At 36.5% G+C, this 7233-nt stretch overlaps 1 long non-coding RNA gene across 1 annotated transcript; it reads left to right on the plus strand.

Moving 5' to 3' along the window:
• Positions 1-1877: 1877 nt before the first annotated feature.
• On the plus strand, positions 1878-3358 carry LOC120533494. The gene is made up of 3 exons (XR_005634516.1): positions 1878-2271; positions 2975-3149; positions 3244-3358. It is a non-coding gene; the product is annotated as an uncharacterized LOC120533494 (long non-coding RNA).
• Positions 3359-7233: the final 3875 nt, after the last annotated feature.

Below are 7233 nucleotides of genomic sequence, written 5' to 3' on the forward strand. Positions count from 1 at the left end.
CAAAAGAAGAAAAAGCGACGAAAATTATTGCTCTTATTTTTACATAAATGTGCTTCGAAATGAAAACGTTTGAAAGTTGCAGTTTTTTCGTATTTTTGATAACTCTGTTGCATGGTTATTTTTTTACTGTGAACCATACGTTTGTATTAATAATCATTTTCGCAGTAGTAACTGATTTTTATTCAGTGTTTGAAGTGGATCGGCACTCAGCGGTACCGGCAACTCTTCAAATTCCACAAGGCGAGTTTCACGAGAACTCCTTGACTGTGCATGGAAAACGAAAAAAACTTTTACAAGCATCGAGGAAACGCTTGATCAGTTATTCTGTCGTGAAGTAGGCTTTTGGAAAAGTTCAGACTGACTACAGTGGTGCACGATATTACCTTTTTTTCTTTTCAGTAACACTGTAAAAATACTGCGTTAAAATCACTTAAAAAATAAGGCAACAAATTAAAAGCAATATTTTTGAGTAGATTTAATATACTGCACTATTGAGTAAACTTAATTTATTAATTAACTCAAATTTACCTAAAATAAATGAGTTTGATTAAATATAAGTAGTGGCAAAAATGGTTTCATTTTACTCCGATTTTCATTTGAATTAAAGTACTCAAAAAAGTGAGTATGAAACGCTGGACAGTAATGACTTAACAAATACATGCTAAAAATCCATATATCTTTATTTATTTTAACATACAGAGATAGTCACAACAACGGAGTTATATTTTCAAAGGAAAATTAAAGCAAATGTCTGAGGATATTTTTTATACTGAATTACTGACATTGAAATGTCAATGAAAATTGTCTTTTCTTTTTTTAAACTTTCTTCAAAAAGTATATCTCAATCAAATAATGTCCCAGGAATGAGTGGTAAACGGGAAGGAAACAGAGAGTGAAAGCGTGAAATCCTACGGCAGGTGCCGCTCTTCAAACACGCCCTGCATTTACGCTAACATGTCCTCTTAAATGAATGGCCGCCTTTTCACTACTTTTCAGTATGCGATAGCGAAAATCCTGAGATAAAATAGGAAATCAAACATCGCTAAATAAATCACAGTGTTAAAAATTAACCAGAAAATATATGGCCTATGTCGAACACTAATTAAATAAGATGTAAAATAATACCGTGACGGTTAGGCAAATGTCATTACATGTTGTTTACAGGTCGTAGTTTAGGACAAACGCCATATCGTTCTCAAAATTAACTCAAGGTGTCATTTTCTTTTTCTGTGTAGAATAAAAGTTTTAAACGATAAAAAAACATTAACATACGTAACTATCCGAAAAATGTGCTTGCTTTTTAAAGCAAACCCACGAGGTAAGTTGTTAGAAAGACACTACCTTGCTCGCCATGTTTTCCACATGAAGGGGAAGTTTTCGTGAAAACAACAAATGCTTACATCTGTAACTATACGAAATGAAATACTAGTTATTCATTACGGAATTAATATGCTTTATACTTACACATTCGTAGTAAAATAGCTCTTATGATGGATAAGCGTTACAGCTGAATGCGTTGTTGCAAAGACCAAGAAATCGATGTAATGACACGGCACTTCCTCTCACATCTCACTGTCATTAAATTTAACTTAACTTAAATGTGTTCAGTTCACAGTATATTTTTTTACATAGAATAAGTTATAAAAAATGTTTATATTTTAAGAAAAATAATAAGTTAACATTATTCTTAATTTTTTTTATTGAATAAGAATTAAAATAATCAAAAAAAGGGTAAAACCCATGTTTATTAATTAAGGTAATGATTATTTCACGTATAGTTAGCTATTTTTTATTATTATTTTACACACATGCAAGATTTATTTTTTACAGTTGGAGTAATGTGTCTAAATTGTAATACCAAATAATCTGCAATGTTTTTGTACCGTCAATTTTAATAGAATTTCAAGGTAGTTTTGTGCAGATGATGCCTGCCATTTCTAAACTGTTACTTTCCTGCAATGGGCAGTGCGCCACTAACTTGTATGTGACTCAGACTGACAGTCGCGATGTTCAAAGAGCCTTTCAATTTAATTATAAGTGACATTTATATTTTTTTTCCTTTCAGCCAGCTTGCTACAAGAATATCTTTTAGAAATTGGATGTTAATGAAAAATCAGGTAAATTGCAAACACCCATTTCTGAAACTTGTCATTCACTTGTAGTGTTTGACTTTCACGTGTATTTTTATTTTCTTTCCTTCTTTTCCTAGGACATCCCTGCTGGTTCAGTAGACTGTGGAGTAGACACGTTGATGGTGTTTGAATATGAACTGTAAGTTTTATGTGACTTTACATTTGTGTTTAGATGGTGTAGGAGTTCAGTACTTTGTCTCTTATCCTCTCTCAGTCTGCTCTTTATCTGACCAGGAGGGACCCTTTGATTTTACTGTCAGTCTTTTAAAGATGCTGATAATAATTTTTTTTTTCTTCATGTGTGGCCTTTAATTGTGGCATTCGTTTAACGTGTCCTCCACTATTAATGACATCCCTTATAAAAATGTTAATTTTAGAAATATTTATTTCTTGATGAGGGCTTTGTTTTTCTTTGAATTAAATTTTTTTCATTTAAAAATCAGATGTTTCTGATTTTTTTCAGTGCAAAGTGACATTTCTTCTGCAAACAGGGATTTTTTTCTAACCCTTCTTACTAATTTTTACAAGGGGTGCCAGTAATAATGGAGAGCACTCTATATACCCTTTTTATCTTATGATGACATGCCTGTGACTTGCATATTACTTTAGGTAGTGCCCAGATTGGGGTATTCATAATACTCTGAAATAATGAATGTATTCTAAAAAACTATTAAGATAACCACGAGCGAGAGTTTTTGTAGTGAACCACAGAGTAATTCTTTATTCCAAAGTGTCCACTTTTATGAGAAAACAAGAGTGTTCAGACCAAAACCAGACAGCTTGCACAAGACAAATACTTCATGTGACAGTCTGATGTATTTATTTGTGTGTCCACCGTGTAGGAGAGCAGGCTGGCTGTGTGGCTGCAGTTGGGCAGCTGACTCGAGAACAAGGAGCTCAGATTTATGAGGCTACAGAGATCAGCAGGGCCTTCAGGAGGACTCAACATGAAAAACTGTTGGAGTTCATCATAAAGGGTCATGAAGCAGATGATCACTTGCTGGTAACTTAGTTCAGGTAACAAGTAAAACTTTGTTATTGTAATCCATCTAGTAGCAAAGAGCTATGAGGACTTATTAGCACCAAACTCTTGTATTTGCTTGTCCAACAGCTGCTGTGTCTGAAAAGATGTCATCGAAATGGTTTAAAAATGAAGTTCCTAAAGGTCACCAGGTAATGACCTCTATACAGTAGAAGATGAGGAGCTGACAGATGGCCTCTACAACTACCTGATGAAGTGCTGTCCAGTGCTGTAGATACTTTTGAAAAGATCGACAGAGTTCACATCATTCTGGATGTGCTGATTTGGTTTTAGTGAGTCTCTAATGAGTACAGAAAGTGTCTCTATGAGTGACGTCCCCTCTGTTTCTGTGTTTGTCATCGGCTCTTATTAAAGCACTAGAGACACTTGAGAGGATTTCTCTATCAGAAGCAGAAGGTCTGTTCATTGATGGACCAGCAGACGGCAAGTGGTACGTCATGTGGTGTTGGGAACAGACGGTCCTTTCTTTTTATTTTCAGCACCATAATTCTGTTAATCAGAATACCATTTTACTTGTAGTGAATTTAGACAAGAATATAAACTAAATACATATACATGTAAATATACAGTATGTTTAAAGTGAAATTTAAAATGTGCAATACATACACTTTTAGTATTGGTGAAAATAAATCTTTTTTTTTTTTAAAGTGAGCGAAGAGTTTGACAAACTTGACCTTCAACTGTTGGAGTACCAAAGACAGACGGCAGCACTGAGGCTTTTCAACTAGGGATTCCATCTCAGCGGCTCCTCTAATAAACGTGTCACTTGCTTTATTTGTCTTTGGCCTTTTTTTATTTCTGAATGTTATGCACAACTCTAGTATGCACAGTCAGTTTATTTGATTTAACGATTGATGTAAATAATAAAGGACACTTTGTTGATTAAGTTCTGTATATTTGAAATTGTGTATCTGTTTTAGCCAATTCATGCCATCTGCATTTTTTCTTTAATTTTTATAACTGCTTTGTACAGTTTGATTACACTTTTGAACATTACAATCAATCAATAAATCAATCAACATTTATTTATATAGGACATTTTCATACACAAAAATGAAGCTCAAAGTGCTTTACAAAATGAAGAATAGAAAAATAGAAGAAACAATAAAAAATAAACATAAGTCAACATTAATTAACATAGAATTAATAAGGTCCGATGGCCAGAGTGGACAGAAAAAAAAAAAATTCCAAACTGGTGAAAAAAAATAAAATCTGTAGGGATTCCAGACCAAGAGACCGCCCAGTCCCCTCTGGGCAAAGCAAACATGATTACAGGCAAACATGTCTATCCCCATTACATATTATTTATATATAATATACTGTATAGAAGTGGGCATACTTCAGTATATTCCCTGATAAGTCTGTTTGTTAAAATGCACAAAGAAGAAAGAATTTTTCTTTCAGTTCAACTGACCCATCATTATTGTTAATCTATATATATAATTCACTAAGGCCACGCAAGACAGAGAGCCCCGCCCACCAACTCCTCTGATGGCCAATGAAGAGCATTGCAAGAAGTACATACTGCGGTAGGTGGGCCAATGTTATGTTCTTGGACGGGAATGGCGGTATCTTCTTGAAAAACTGCGTAAAACTAAATGTGATGACAGTGCATGGGGTTTGTGAGTTGACACTGAAAGGAACTGGAATGAGTTTGTAAGTGCTTCTTGAGAGCAAGAGATGTTTTGAAGCATTGCTGGTAATGTTCACATTGCATCACTCGTTCAGTGGAGTGTGATTTTAAATGTGCATTGAGATATTTCTGGAGCGTGATGGTTTTTTGAGCAAAGTTTGCATTGAAATTCCGGTGTGAAATGCGTTTGTAAATGTTTTTCAGTAAGAGGATAGTGGGAAGGTGACGTCACATCAGCGTGGCTGCAGACAAATGTTTGTGTTGAATGGATTTGCACATGGTTGAGGAGATCTGTCTCTGTAATGGCACAAGACTTTCTGTTACCAGCATTCACCGCAATGTACTGGAGTGTAAGACTATCACATCTGCTACCTCACAAACTGTCCTTATTCCCCGGATTTTCCTGACCCCATCAGATTCAAATTTTTTAAATACTTTTACATGCAGACAATTTCCTGTTAGATTGGCATTTGCAATGACAATTAATAAGGCACAGGGCCAAACTTTCAAAAAGATATGCCTGTATCTGCCAAAACATGTTTTCAGTCACGGACAAATGTATTTTGCTCTCTCAGGAGTTCCATCTTTTCATTCACTGACAGTCATATCCTCAAACCCTCTCCATTTGGACAACTGTGTCTTTCAGGAAATGTTCACACATCAATAAATAATTATGAGGCTATGCTACGCCGCGGGTTGGCTAGTTGTAAATATTTCTTGAAATAGTTGTACAATTTATACTGAATAATTATTAATTACATTTTGTTTTTGGTAGTGACAATAGTGAGTGTTTTAATTTGTGCTGACCCAGTCAACTCGCGTATTAACACAACTAGAACTGATAGATTTGAGCAGAGCCCCCTCGTGTATCAATACCGTCTACAAATGCAACTTTGCTGGATTCGTCGATAATCCCACAGCTTGGAAACTGAGCATCCTGTTCACTTAAAACATAGTCTACAACAATAAGAGTCTTACATATCTGTATGTAGGAGTCACATTTTCAAATAAACATTGCAATTTATAAAACTGGACATGTAGCTTGTATATACAGGAACAAAATTAAAGGAAAAGGATTGAATACTCCTGATTCAACCTCATTATTCTAAAGTCTTGACATTAATTGTGTGTCTGTGTTTATATATATATATATATATATATATATATATATATATATATATATATATATATATATATATATATATATATATATATATATATATATATATATATATATAAAGAAACACTTTGGAAACACATCATATCTAAATGAGATATCTGTACTGCTATTGACTGATATGGTGATGTGTTAGGAACGAAAGGATGGAAATGAAAATGATCAACCTACAGAGAGAGGGCTGAATACAAAGACACAGCAAAAACCAAAGGGAAGAAAATGATGTGGCAGGTAGGCAAGTCCATTTTGCCAAAATTTTATTGCAGCAACTCCAAATTGTACTCCATAGCTTGTATGCCCGCCCAACACTCTCCCTCCTCCTACCCCCCGTGCTTGTATGCAGGCCTAACAACCTCGGAACATGCTCCTAGTGAGATGACGGATGGTGTTCTGGGGGATCTTCTCTCAGATCTGTACCAGGGCATCACTGAGCTACTGGACAGTCTGAGGTGCAACTGGGTGGTTTCAGAGGAACCGAAACATAGTGTCCAATCCAGAGATGTTCTATAGGATTGAGGTCAGGTGAGTGAACATGGGGACCAGTCAATGGTATCAATTCCTTCATCCTCTCACTGCATGAGGCCGGGCATTGTCATGCACAGGAGGAACCGGCATAGAGTCTGACAATGGGTTCAAGGATTTCATCCCAATACCTAATGGCAGTCAAGGTGCCGTTGTCTACCCTGTAGAGGTCTGTGTGTCCCTCTATGGATATGCCTCCCCAGACCATCACTGACCTGCCACTGAACTGGTCATGCTGAAAGAAGTCACAGGAAGCATAATGTTCTCCATGGCTTCTCCGGAACCTTTTACGTCTGTCACATGTGCTCAGGGTGAACCTGCTCTCATCTTTGAAAAGCACAGAGTGCCAGTGGTGGACCTTCCAATTCTGGTACTCTATGCTGGAGGTCATTTTGTAGGCTCTGGCAGTGCCCATGCTGTTCCTCCTTGCCCAAAGAAGCAGATACTGGTGGGTCGTGCTGATGGGTTAAGAACCTTCTACAAGGGACCCTGTCCAGCTCTCTTAGTGTAACTGCCTGTCTGTCTGTCTACTGGAATCTCCTCCATGCCCTGGAGACTGTGCTGGGAGACACAGCAAAACTTCTGGCAATGCCACATGGTATTGATGTGCCATCCTGGAGAAGTTGGACTACCTGTGCCAGCTATGTAGGGTCCAGGTATGGACTCATGCTACCAGTAGTGACGAAGCAAATGAGGAGGGGAAAATATCAGTGGCCTCCATCCACCT

The sequence above is a fragment of the Polypterus senegalus genome, chromosome 8 (assembly GCF_016835505.1).
Source record: "Polypterus senegalus isolate Bchr_013 chromosome 8, ASM1683550v1, whole genome shotgun sequence".
Taxonomy (NCBI): domain Eukaryota; kingdom Metazoa; phylum Chordata; class Cladistia; order Polypteriformes; family Polypteridae; genus Polypterus; species Polypterus senegalus.